Source organism: Prionailurus bengalensis, chromosome X (genome assembly GCF_016509475.1).
Source record: "Prionailurus bengalensis isolate Pbe53 chromosome X, Fcat_Pben_1.1_paternal_pri, whole genome shotgun sequence".
Lineage (NCBI taxonomy): Eukaryota > Metazoa > Chordata > Mammalia > Carnivora > Felidae > Prionailurus > Prionailurus bengalensis.
This window is the reverse complement of record NC_057361.1, coordinates 108,181,167-108,194,872: the sequence shown is the minus strand read 5'-3', so window position 1 is coordinate 108,194,872 and position 13,706 is coordinate 108,181,167. Positions and strand designations below refer to the sequence as shown.

General features: G+C 55.3%; 1 protein-coding gene across 3 annotated transcripts in view; it reads left to right on the top strand.

Moving 5' to 3' along the window:
- Nucleotides 1–3,323: 3,323 nt before the first annotated feature.
- ELF4 (E74 like ETS transcription factor 4) overlaps nucleotides 3,324–13,706 on the top strand; it is a 50,184-nt gene continuing 39,801 nt past the window's right edge. Inside the window, exon 1 of one of the 3 annotated variants that reach the window (XM_043571643.1) lies at nucleotides 3,324–3,422. The gene's annotated coding sequence lies outside the window, so the exon portion shown is untranslated. Of the gene's footprint in view, nucleotides 3,423–11,280; nucleotides 11,826–11,877; nucleotides 12,112–13,706 lie in introns of those variants that run through there. The other 2 variants (XM_043571641.1, XM_043571642.1) reach the window with 2 other exon arrangements.

The window sequence follows — 13,706 nt, the reverse complement described above, 5'->3', positions numbered from 1 at the left end:
TCTCACGGTTTGTGAGTTCGAGCCCCGCATCGGGCTCACGGCTATCAGCGCAAGGCCTGCTTCAGATCCTGTCCCCCTCTCTCTCTGCCCCCCCACTTGTACTTCCTCTCAAAAATAAAAATAAACATTAAAAACATTTTTAAGTATTTGTTTAGGATAAAATTTATTTAGTAAGGTACCTGATCCTCAGGTTAGCCATGCTTCTTGACAGCATCCAATCCAGAGTAAAGCCCTGTTTCTTTCAACCCTCCCCCAAATCACCCAGCCTGGCCCACGTCCTCTAATAAATCCTTTCTAGTACATTTTTCCTGAGATACCCCATGGTTCCCCATGGTATGCATTCCCTGTCACTATAGTGAGCAGTATAAACCCAACTTGCCCAACCACAGGAATGTCTTGGTGGTCTCTGGCTGGTGGGTGTTAGCAATTTGGAGACAAAAAGCCAAAATACGTGCCAGAAGCCCACTACCAGGCAGAGACCCTCATGGATTCTGCCTCATATTGTACCTTCCCCAAGATGTCTCAGTGAAGCCTCCCAAGGTCTCTGTCTCACAGGGGAAAAGCCCACAAGTTGTACCTGATGTCTGTGGACAGAAGTGCCTGGTTCCCACATACTGCAATGCCTTGGCATTTGCCATGCAGCAGAGAGATGCTTCTGGAGGAGCACCGAACATGGGCATTGAATTTATAAATACATAGACTCATAAATGTATTTACTGGTTGGCTAGCAAACTTGTGCTGCACAGTTACTGCAGGCCATGGTACGGGTACAATAGGCCCTGGAGATAAGACGATGAGTAATAGTCCCTGCCCTCAATGGCCATATAACCTAGTGGTGGACACAGGTCAACAGGAACGATCTGTGCAACACAAGTGCTGGGAGTACCATGTGGGAGTTCAGATCAGAACTTCATGATTTCTCACGTCGCTTTATTGCTCTGCTTCTATCTTGGTTAAGCCTTTCTTTCACTGACCAAATTATGGTTCTGCCTCCATCCTATGGTTGTATCTTCTCTGTCATGAAACATGAATATGGGGGCACCTGGTTGGTTCAGTCGGTTGAGCATCTGACTTTGGCTCAGGTCATGATCTCACGGTTCATGGGTTCGAGCCCTGCATTGGGCTCTGTGCTGTCAGGATGGAGCCTGCTTTGGATCCTCTGTCCCCCTCTGTCTCTCTGCACCTACCCCCCTCGCACGCGCGCTCTCTCTCTCTCCCTCTCTCAAAAATAAATAATAAAACATTTTTAAAAGGATGAATATATTTACTGTGCTTAAATGAATATGTGTAATATACTTCATGCAGAGGACAGAGCTGATGTTCTTCTTGCCCAAAGAGATTACACCTCTTTGTCTCCACTTTCCCTCGGCCCCATCATTTTCCTTCCTTCCTCTCAGAATCTCTGCAGTCTCCCCTGCTTGTTTTCCTTCTGTTTCTTCCTCAGCTTCCAGTAAGTGCTCCCTGCCCATGTGTTTTTCTCCCAAAGCAGTGGAGCACAGTGTAAAGAGCACTCCTGGATTTGAGTCTCAGCTCTGCTGTTCACTCCTGGATGACCCAGAGCAGCTACTTACCTAGGTCTCAGTAGGTTCATCTGTAAAATGGGGAGAACAGGCTAGATTATACCTCCACCCTCAGTTCTAACCTCCTGTGTATGGAAAAGTCTCTCAGGTGCTTACACAGGACTTTGTTCACCTTGCCATGGACTCAGTTGCCTTTCGTCTCTAAGATCTAGAGCAGATGCTAATGGGACTCAAATCTCTTGGTAAATGTCTCTCCACATTGCCTCTGCTGTCCCTTTGACTCAACTAGATTTACAGGTTTGGGGGTGGGGTTTTTTCTGGTGGTTTTTTTGTTTGTTTTGCCTTATAGTTAATGGCTTGTGATTCTTCTTTGACCTAGCAAGTTACAGCCATAACCCCCTAGGACCCCTAAAAATTGCAACTTGCCTTATTTACTCTCCATGGAGAGGTTGACAGCCTCAAAACTGGGATCCATGAAAGGTGGCATCCTTCAGCCCCTAAAAAAATGTTGACTTCAAGCCCAGGATTTCCCCAGGAAGGCTTTATGGTGAGACTATTCTTAGCTATGCTCCTAGCAGGTACATCCCTACCCAACCATTTAATGGCTCCCAGTCCCCAACAAACACACCCTGCAGAGCTAGCAGGTGGATAGCCACCATAACCCAGGGCGGTCAACTTGATGCTGACATGAGAGCTCACAACACTCCCCCCACCCATGCAATATAAGCACTGAGCCCCAAGATCAGCCTGTACACCCACTTTGTTCTTGGTCCATGGCCATCTTCACATTGGTTATGGCCTTGGCAAAGCCCTGTCCTGAAGTGCAGTATCAAGTGAGCCAGGAAGCTTGCAAGCTTTACTACCCAGCTTTTACCATAGAGACAGCTGGAAACTACACAGGGAAAGAAAGAAAATCCAGTACCATGATTTTCTGGGTGAACAAGAATGCTTAAGGATCACTGCTCCTCCAGAGGGGAAGTGGAGCTTCAGGTGTTTCACAGGAGGCCAGCAGAGCCCCTCCAGCTTGAAGCCTACTCCCACCAGGCCCTGAGGCCCTCAGCCACCTTGTTGAGACTAATATCCCAAGCAACAGGTGTAGAATTCTGGTCTTCTACTCCAGTGGGAGACCTCAAACTAGCAGCACAGTGGGGGTAGGGAGAGGAGGGGAGTGCTGCAAACAGGGAATCCTTGGCCTCAAGTCACCCCCTCAACCTGGACTTGGGCCAATACCAAGTCCTAGGAAGAAGGGCCACAGCAACCTTTCAGGTGATCAGCTCGACTTCATGCAGGGGTGGAGGGCAGCTCAAGGTTCAGAGCACTCTACATCTGTCACCTTTGGTGGCGCAAGCCCTGGTGCCGGTCTGTTCATCCGAACAGGATGTCCCAAAGAGACCTCAGCTACTAGGTGAACTCCCGGCCCGACCCCCGACCCGAGGAGGCAAGGATGTCCCCAGACGCCCTCCTCTCCGCAGGCACGCACTGTATGAGGTGGATAATTGCAAAAGAATACTTCAGTGGGAGTTTTGCCCAAGGTAACAAGCACGCAACTCCCCGAGGGCATTCCATGTGCGCCCCAGAAAAACGCCGAGTGGCCGGTCTGGGATAGCAGCGCAGAGGCCTCCCGGGGACTCTCGCCCGCCACCCTTTCACAGCTGACCCACTGAGTGCTCCCCGGGAGTCCTCCCGGAGCCGCCCTCGCTCGCCTGACGGGACGGGAGGAAGGGGGGGGGGGCGGGGAGGGAACAGGAAAGAAGAGATTGAGGGGGAAGTTTCAAGGGGTGTGCCCGGGAGCGGGGAGGATTCTCGTGAGTCAGCCGAGCTGCTCGAGTGTGACTTCATTGCTTCCCGAGAAGAGGCGCCCGGGGCAGGAGGCCGCTCAGAGTGCAACAGCAGGAGTAGAAGGTCGGAGTCCCTGGCCCCCTGCGCGGGGCAGGACACGGGACAGAGCTCGGGGCTGGCCAGGTTGCTTGGGGCTGGGGCGGCGAGGGAGGCCGCGCGCGGGCCAGGAAAGCTCAGGGCAGAGGAGCCGACCTCTCCTCTTCTCTTCTTCCTCCCGCTGGGACGCCAGTTCCCGCCGCCCGAGACGCCGCGCGGCGCGCGTTCCGCCTGCAGGTGGCGCTGCAGAGGCGCCCTGCTGGGGGTTGGGGGTGGAGCTCTGCCCCAGTGGAGAATCTGGGGTTTGGAAGGCGCGCGTGCCCAGAAGGGGCGGGGAGGGGGGAGCGAGGGAAAGGCGGGAGGGGCCGCCAGAACCTCCACGCTGCTTCCCGCCCCGCTCTCCCACCCGAGTGGCGGGAGAGGCGGATTTGACCTGCTGCGGTAGCGCCACAGCGTGGGGCTGGCTCCTGCGTGCTTCTTAATAATCCCTTGGGCCACTTCCCGGGCCCTGCGGAGCTTCGGGCGGCTCACCTTCAGCAAAGGGATTGTGGTTTACGGGCCGGCTTTCCTCTCCGGGGATGGCGCTCTTGACCCGCGGGCAGTAGAATGGAAACTTTGAGTCGCGTCTCGCGCGTTGGGGGTGGGTTTCCCTGAACAGCCACTCTCTAGCTTGGCTCCCCTGAGACCCAGAATGCTTCGCCTGCACAGGGATAGACCCAGGCTAGGGTTGGGGCGCAATCTGGGACCTGGGCTCAGCCTAGGTGAGGGGCAGGAGCTGAGCTTTGGGCTGGATGTAGGGCGACGGTTAGGGATTCTGCGCTCCACAATCCGGTTTTTTGGCAGCTGTATAAGAAACAAACAAACAAAAAACTAAGAGGCCCATCTGGGGCTCAAACTTGCAACCTTATTTTCAGGAGATAAAGCCCTGTATTCTACTTTCTTGCAAGGCCCTGAGCTCTAGAAGTCATGATGCTGCTAACCTTCCCATGTTGGTTCATGGTTATGTGGTGGCTCTTTAGTTAACATATTGAGAGTATCAAAGCACAAAAATAACCTGTGGCCAGACACCTTTAGGCTGACAAAAAAAAAAAAAAAAGCTGTTGGGGGCTCCAGCCTCATCCTTTCCAGAGGCTCCAGTGGCTATTCCCATGATACAACTTTACATATAACTATATGGCTACATTGTGTCTCCCGTGCTTGAGCATAAAAGCTATGCTCTGGGGAGCTAGTGTTTTGGCGGGGGGGGGGGGGGGGGGGGGGGGGGGGGGGGGGGGGGGGGGGGGGGGGGGGGGGGGGGGGGGGGGCTCTTCTCCTCTATCAGTCAGTCCAGCTCCCCTGCTTTCAGGATGTCCAAAGCCATCTGAGAAAGTTATCCTTAGGATTTTCCATAAAGAAGAGGAAAGGGGTTTAAAAGAAAAAAAAAAAAAAAAAACAACGAAGGATCCTAAACGTTTCACTGTGTTTCACTGTGTGCCAGGAGAAATACCGTCTGTCTCCCGCCCAGACCTCAGAGCCCGGGCCTCCTTCCTACAGGGCGGTGCCCAGCTATTCCTGGAAACCCCCTCCTTTCTACTAACCCCTTCCCCAAGGTGTCTCCTCCCAGAGCACGACCTAGGAAAAGTATCCTACTGTCAAACCTGATGTCTCCGTCCTCTTTCTGTCCCTAACCTGACCTGCCACAGTCCTCAGCCTCCCCTTTTTCCCTTGATGCCCTCGTGCTGGCTTCTCCTCCCAGAACAGGGCCCGAGCTGTGACCTCTCCCTCAAGCCTGGCTCTGCGCCCCACTAGGTGACTGGGAGAGGATCTGATATACTAATTAGTGTTAATGTGATAATGGGAGTTAATGGGGTCACGTGGTAACCACAGGCCAATTTCTAGCCCGGCCTCACTGCCTCAACCCCAAGTCGAGGCAGTGGGGATGGGAATTTCAGGCTGACTAATCTCCACAGCCCGCTGGAGGGGGCGGGGGAATGGGAGGAACCGAAGCCCCAGGACGATCCCAGAGTGCTGGTGCCTCGGTTTCAGTTTCATCCTTGGCTGACACTTTCCTCCAACGAGTGGAATTGCTTTGGTTTTCCTCCAGCCCCTCTCCCTCCCTGGCTACCCCCCTTTTGGATTGCTAGCTTCCCTCGGCCAGCCCTTCACTTCGTGAGGGGAGAGATGGGAAGATAATTTGGCAGTGACGAGGAAAAAAATGTACACGTAGACACCCTCAGACGCACAGGCTCACATACCATGCTGCCTTGCAGACACACACACATGCGCATGCCCTCCACAAACACACTCGCACGCATGAGGGGACTCGCTACTCCCATCTGGGAGTCAAGCTCACACGCATGCACACACAAACACACATGCACACACACACAACCCTCCTCCCCGCCATGGTTACACCCTCACTCACATCTGAGACACCCTCATGGACACACACAAGGCCCTACACAGAGGCCCATCCCACACACAGACCCACACACACACTCTCACACACAAACCAGCAGCAGCAGCCGAGCTGGATGCCTTCCTCAAAAGAGGGCTGGAAAGTTTGTTTGCTGCCAGCAAAGGGGCCTAGACATTCCGTGAAATGACTCATACTGCACCTTTACAGACATTAAATGTTGTATTTTTCTGGATGAAACAACAACCCTCGACCCCTGTTGTGATGGCAGAGTGGGGAAACTGAGTGGCTGCACTCCTTTTGGGTCTCTGTCTAGTGCACATCTCTGGCTTGTCCTTGCCTCCCTGTGGTATGGGGCAATCCTGAAAGAACAGAATCATCTGCCTCCTGACACAGACCTCAGCCCAGCACCGCGCCTTGGCAGGATGTGAAGTGGGTGAAAGTCAGGCTAACAAGCCCCCCTCACAGTCTTTCCCCACTACTCCATCCCCAGACTCGAGGATCTGGAGTCAGGCCTGGTACCCCCACGCTGGTGACCCAGCCTGAGCCCTTCCTGATCTCTCCTTTCATTCCAGCATCCCTCCGCACCTCTCCTGGGTCTGTCGTTACTGCCACCTCTGAACACAACTCCAGGGGGTGCCATTCACCGTGTAGGTACGTAGCGCCCCATGCAATGTGACTGGAGCCTCCTCCACTGCCCTGAGCCTCCTCTCCACCTCTCCACCTGAGAAGGGAACACCTAGCTTGGTGGCTTCATGCTCCCTGTCCCCCAGAACATGCAAGGGGGGCCCCAGAAATCACTTGGCACCTCCTCCAGGAAGACCTCTATATGTTGACATCTCTCTGCCCCCCCATCCCAATCTCTGCCCCCAAACAGCAGCCCTTGGGCCAAGGCCCCCTTAGACCCACTCGTTTTTTCCTGTAGGCCATGAGGGGAGGTGCCTTTGGGGTGTTGTTGGGCATCTGCGCAGGGCCGCAGGGCACAGTGAGGCTGCCAGCCACACAAGATGACACATCAGAGGTTGAGGAGTTAACTCTAGTTCCACTGGATCGTGGCCTCAACACTCTGCATGCTGTGCTGCCTCTGATAGGTGCCCCAGAGTAGGCGCCTGCCCTTGGCCTTGGTCCCAGGGACTTTTCCATGGCTCCAAGATAGGGGCTAAGGGCCAGTAGGATTAGACTTCATCGGACTTGCTCTCATTTGCTGAACTCTGCTTGAAGCCACTTCTTCCTTCTTTTTGGCAAATGAACCAAAGGATTGAGTCTCTCCTCCTCCTCCCACCTCAGAAAGCTCCCACCAACCCAGAGGCCTGGCCTGAAGGGCACTAAATCTGTTTCCCAAACACTAGGCCCACTCCCGGCAGTGTATATGGTGGGGACAGCGCCTCCCAGGAGCCACTGCACTGAGTATGGACATAAGGAGCAGTGACTCAAGGCTGTAGCACTTGCTATGTGAGGCTGTCATCTCACTCCACCGGACCCTTGAACTGCTCACCAGCCCTCCAAGAGGTGAAGCCCAGAGGTCCTCTGAAGTTTTGTAGGAGACATTCTGGTGCCCGAGCCTGTCACAGCAAAGGCCTAGAGTGGAACTGTGTAACTCTCCATTTTAATGAGAGCAACTTGGGGTGGGGGGACCAAGTGGCTTTCCAAGATCCCCAGCCAAGGAAGGTGGCTGGCCAGATGAAAGTCATGATCTGAGAAGTTGTTCCTAATGAAATCTTCCCATCTGCATGCCTTTTCTTTGGCCTGGGCACACCCCCCCCCAACCCGTAGTCCCCAGTATGGACATGGCCAAGAGACCACCATCTGGGTAAGGAGCACTTTGGTATATAACCTACTTCAAGGAATTCTTATATTGCAGCTACCCAACAATCTTATTTGAAGTTTATTTATTTATTTTGAGAGACAGACAGACAGAGAGAGAAGGGAGGGAGGGGCAGAGAGAGAGGGAGAGAGAATTCCAAGCAGGTTCCACACTGTCAACGCAGGCTGGATCACACAAACTGAACTGTGAGACCATGACCTGAGCTGAAACCAAGAGTCAGGTGCTCAACCAACTGAGCCTCTCAGGCGTCCCCTGAATAATCTTTTTATTTAAAATTTTGTTTAGGGGCGCCTGGGTGGTGCAGTCGGTTAAGCATCCGACTTCAGCCAGGTCACGATCTCGCGGTCCGTGAGTTCGAGCCCCGCATCGGGCTCTGGGCTGATGGCTCAGAGCCTGGAGCCTGTTTCGGATTCTGTGTCTCCCTCTCTCTCTGCCCCTCCCCCGTTCATGCTCTGTCTCTCTCTGTCCCAAAAATAAATAAATGTTGAAAAAAATAAAATAAAATAAAATTTTGTTTAAATGTTGGCTTCCTTCTGTTTTTTTTTTTAAAGTTTATTTATTTATTTTGAGAGAGAGAGAATGAGCATGAGCGAGGGGAGGGGCAGAGAGAGAGAGGGAGAAAGAGAATCCCAAGCAGACTCCACTTGGTCAGCACAGAGCCCAACGTAGGGCTCAATCTGACAAACCTTGGGATTGTGACCTGAGTCAAAACCAGCAGTTGGACACTTAATGGATGGAGCCACCCAAGACCCCCCTCCCACAATCTTTTTAGAATACTCATTATGATGGCCAGCCACAACCTGGGATGTAGAAATTGCTGTCTGTCATTTGGAGCTTTCTAGGGCCTCATCACATAAACCCAATGGAGGCAAATCTGGTGTTATTGAACATATCAACAGAGGAATGATTGCTGGCTGTTCAGAAAGGATTATAGGGGGCTTCTCAGCTTTACAGGTGGGAGGATTTCTTTTAAACTATAACTTCTCTCCTGGCTTTTGAGTATGCTTCTTATTCTGAAAGTCCGACTGATGGGTGACTTTTCTAGCTTGTATCTGTGGTGGAAAGTAAGGGCCATGGATGGCTACAGTAAGTGTGGCACTGTGGTATTTTGTTCTAGCCACAGGTTTGAATAGAATTTGTTGAGGCCAAGGGGTTAAGAGGGGGGGAAGCAACCAGTCACTTTGTCTCTAAAGAACCTGGGCTATTTGCAGGAGAACATAGGCACTGCTTGAAAGAGGGGAGAAAGAGAACCTGAGAAAGTTGCCAAGGTGGGAAGGCAAGTTGAATACTGGAATGGCGAGCTGGCTCTGCACAGGCTGTGGGCAGCCAGGAGGCCCTCCACTCTTGGAAGGATCCATGTTCTGAGGCTCGAGAGGACTGAATCGGAGTTGGAGGGGTGGGGGGGTGGGACGGGCTGGAAGGAGAAAGACTGAGAGTGCACACTGGATGGTGCAGTCTGGGCATCCATGGGCAACTCGAGAAGGGGAATTCCTGCCAAGTCAGGGAATGAGCCACTGGCAGAGACAGCATGGCTGTCATCAGGAGTAGTGATCTCAGTCGGCTGGTCCCTCCTGGCTGGGGCTCACCCAAGGGGTAAATGGAAGAGTGGGGAGCCAGGTGGGGAAGGGCTGGCAGTCTGGGGAGCAGCAAAGTCATTGGGAAGGGCAGCCTGGTTGACCTGGAGCCATGGATCCAGGAAAGTCACTCGTGTGGCCCATGGCTCCCCAAGGCGAGGTCAGCACAAGATATTCATCAAGGGGGGGGTGGGGTTTGCTTTGGCTGCAACTCCCAGATTACGGTGCTGTGGTTAGTTCCGAATGGCTGAGGAAGGTGGGAACTTACGGGATTCCCACAAATGGGCTCCAGGTCACTGGCAGGTATTAGGACCAGTCACTGTTAGTTGGTTGGCACAGTGCTTGACCTCTTTCCCAGCCCTTCCCAAGAGGAAGACCTCTCCTCTGGCTTTGACATGCCTTGAAGCTTCAGATTTGGTTTAAACCACAAACATTTATAGGAGGGATCTCACCATTCGTCCTCAGCAGCTTCTGGCCTGGACCGATCAGTCTCTCCTGAGAGCTGGGTTAGAAAAGTGCAGTGAGGATGAGGATGATGCTGAAGGTAGCTAACATTTACTGAGGGGTTACTAGACACCAGGCACTGCCATAGACGTGGGTTATGTTATTCAGTCGTCACTACAGCCTTTTGATGTAGGTTCTTACTATTCCCAACTTAAAAATAAGGAAAGTGAAGCTCAGAGAGTTTAAGTGACTTGCCCAAAGACACATAGCTGATAAATGGTGCAGTTGGAATAGGAACTCAGGCCTGTCTGATGTTAGAGACCACTGAACTCTTAGTAAAATGGAAAGGTATGTGTATTTGTGTCCACTGGTGAATTTCAAAGTCAAGATAAAGGGGGTTTAGGGATAGGTGGGACCTACCACGACTTTGACCTCGAGAAGGGAGCCTCACAGACCAGAGACCAGCAGACAATGATGTGGCTCCAGGATCCGGAATCCCCCCGGGGAAAGCATGCCCACTTAGAAAAGAAAAAAAGTGGGAATCTGCTCTTGGTGCTTATTTCAGGGACTTGGCTATATAGGTAGCCAAGAGATCTTGAGGGCCAGTGCCCCAGTCCAGTCCCTAGGTTTTTCCCTGGAAACCTGTAATCTGCAGCTGCCTTCACCACCATCATCCACCACCACTCATGTCCCCAAGTCCTGTGCCAGGGACCATCCTTTCCCAAGGCTGGGGAAGCAGGCAGATGCTGGTGGTTGAGCAGGTCCCTGAACTTCAGGCCCTTTGGCCACCCCTGCCCCACAGAAAGCCGTCGTCCTCTGGGGCCCCTTCAGCTTTCCTGCTTTCTGTCAAGGAACTTCAAAGGCTCAGGCTTGGGTGCACCCGTCCTCCAGACCATGTAGAGCCATAAGAAGTGACAATTTCCAGCCATTTTCCTCCTAGAGCCTCTTAGTTGTGGGACCAGATGGGGGGGGGTGCTTTTACGGTTGCTGAGGCAGGTCAGAGGAGAGGGTAAGGGGGAGATAGAATGGGAGCCTGGGGTACAAGTGGATGCCTCAAACAGGGCAGCTTGGCTTTGGAGAGAAGGGGAGCCTGAACTTTTCCCCAGCACCCCAGCACTGCCTGCCTTTGCACCTGCTGTGTCAGCCCTACTCTCCCTGCTCAGCCCTTCCCCTGATTCATGTCTGCCTGGTCTCCCCCACCAGGAGCCCTAGGCTCGACTTCCTTAAGAAGTCCCCCAAACTCTCCAGTCACCCCAAGCGCACGATGATGCATTTGGCCCGGGATCCTGCGGTGTTTGGCATATAGCTCTCAAATTGTATCCTCTGGGCATCTCCTTGTCTCACCCACGCGCTCCTCCCGCCCTCCCGCCAGGTCCGCACACAGCAGGCGCTCAATAATCTGGAGTGCAAGCATATGGGCCAAAGGCGTCAAGCGAGCGGTGTGTGCAGGCCGCGAGGGGCCTGAACATAAACACCCGGGGTCCCCTGAGAATAGATTTCTCTCCCGGGCATTGTGTGGGGGCCTCTCACCGGGAAGGGCCCCGACAGGGATAGGAGAGCCCCGCACCCGCCACGCGCTAGCCGACTTAGGGGCACTGGCCAAGGCAGGGGCGGGCAATACGGGCTCTGCAGGGGCCCTGCTCTCGCGGTCCCCGGGGGCGAGCGAGCCGCTAGGGGAAGGAGAGGCCGCGCGGGCCCCTGGCACGGCTCCCCCTGCCGTGCTGGCGACCGCGGCGGGCCGGGGGTGGAGGGGCGCTGTTTCCACCAAGACGCCTCGTCCCTCCCTCGCTCCCTCACCCACCCCGCCCGCCCGCGGTCCCTCCCGTCGGTCCCTCCCTCCGGCTCTTCCCTCCCTCCCGCCCTGCCTCCTCCGCGCCCGCCCCAGCCGCCGCCTGCGGGGACGTGTGTGTTTCTAGTGCAATTTCCCCTTTCGCTCGGGTGTCTCAGTGCAGGTCTCCGCCGGCTCGCGCCCCCTCCCCGGGCGCCCCCGCTGCCCCCTCCCTTGGCCTGGCCCTCCCCGGCGGCCACCCAGCTCCCCCCCGCACTCCACCCCGCCCCCCGGAGTCGTTTTATCAGGGGCGCCGGCGTCTCACCTGGTATTTGCATCTCGCCCTCCAACTTGCCATTGGCTGCGCGACGTGTGGGAGAGCCCTGTGCCTCGCCCGCCCGGACCAGCCTGCCCCGGCGCCGAGGTGAGTCACGGGCGCGGGGCCGCGGGGGCAGGCGGGCAGGGAGGAAAGAGGGAGGGAAGGAGGGAGGGGGACGGTGGCCCCGGCGGCCGCGGGGACCGACCGGGCGCCGCGCTCAACTTCCACTTCTCCTTTCGCCGGCGCCGAAGTCCCGGCGCCACCGGCCCGGCTGGCTTCTGAGAGGAGAAGGCGAGCTGGCGGGGGTGGGGACCCTCCTCTGGGCCCCCGGAGCGGGGAGGGGACCATAGCGACCGATCCCTGCCCGGCGACCGAGCCCACTCGGCCTCAGGTACGTCGATGGCGCCAGTTCTTCGAGCCATCGGGAACCTGGAAAAGTTTGCCCGAGGGGGCGGGATCGGGGGCGCTGGGGCCCCTGCGTGTAGAGTTGGGGGCCCAGGGAATGGTGGGAGAGCCCTGGCGTGTTGAGTCCCGCCCTTGCCTCGCCCCACCGCGTGTGTGTTGGGGAACTCGGGCTTCTGAGCCGGGGTTAGAAACGGAATCGAATTCCCCAGTCAGGGCGGGGGGCCAGTTTTCCCGCGACCCGGGCAGCCCGGGTTCCCTGACAAGGCCGATCGAGACAGCAGCCCCCCAAAAACTCGAGGCTCGAGGGCGGGAGGTCAGACCGCACAGTGGCTAGGCTGCCAGATTGATCGGCAGCCGGCCCCTGGGGCCTCTGGGGCCAGGCGCCTTAGAGTAACACACACACACACACACACACACACACACACGCGCGCGCGCACACACACACACACACACACACACACACACACACACCTATGACTTGGATAATTGGATCGCCAAAATAGAGACCTCTTGGCAGAGACCAGAGTTTCCGTGTGAGCAAGCCGCCAGCCCTCCCGCTCCCGCGTTCCCGCTCTCCCGGTTTCTCCCGCCTCTCTGTTCCTTCCTCTTCTGCCGGCAAGGGGATTGAGCAGATACACAGCGCGGGGTGCCATACCGGCAAGCGCCTTGCTTTGGGGAACTAATGAGGCGGTAGCCGCTTTATGAATTTCTGGTCCCTCCACCGCACCATAACTCTGCTGCCCTTTCCTGATGACTGCGTGTAGGGACATGGCCTTTCTCACCAGAGTCACCTTCTGACCCCTTGGTACCTCAGCTCAGCCAGGTTCTCCCTGGCTCCCCCCACCCAACACCCCAGCCATGGGATTTGATGGCAGTTTGAGTCCTGCGCCTCATCCCTGTACCCCAGATAGAGACCTGTCTGGTCCTGCAGCTTCTTCTGGTTAATGTTTGACAGTTCATTGTAGCTAATCATTTTAATTAGCTCTTAAAGTGGGGAGGAACAGTTAACCTTGGACTTCTTGATTTTGGCCTGGTGGGGCCTCAAATGGGAGGAGTGCTAAGGAGGTGGGGAGGTAGGAGCGGAAGTGAGGTCACCACCCCAGGGCCTGAGCCACCACTGCTTGGCCCCAGCAGCTGGTGGGCACGCCCATCGGGCACTCACCCCCTGCAAGCTGACCCCTAGCCTGAGTGCCAGGTTGGACAGGGTTGAAGGGAACAGATCTAGGTCTCCCCTTTGGGGAGACAGGACACTTTGGCACTAAAAATGCCTAGGGAACATGTATGCCCCGCAAGAATGCAAATCCCTCCACGCAGTTACATGGTTGGTTATAGCAGTTAGTTACATGGTTATAAGGTGCTTTCTCAACCATTGATTCAGTGGACCCAGAGCAGGAACAGCCTAGTGGGGGAGCTGTCTTGAGTTAAGTGAAGGACTTAACTATCTTGGAGGACTTGTGTGGGGAAGAGGCTGCCTTGCATGTGGGTTATTTCTGGGGCTGGGTTCGATTCAAAAGCTGGGATGTTTGGGGAGGGGGTGGTGTTGAGCAGGCTCCATGTTGCCACCCTCACCCAGCCTCTAGC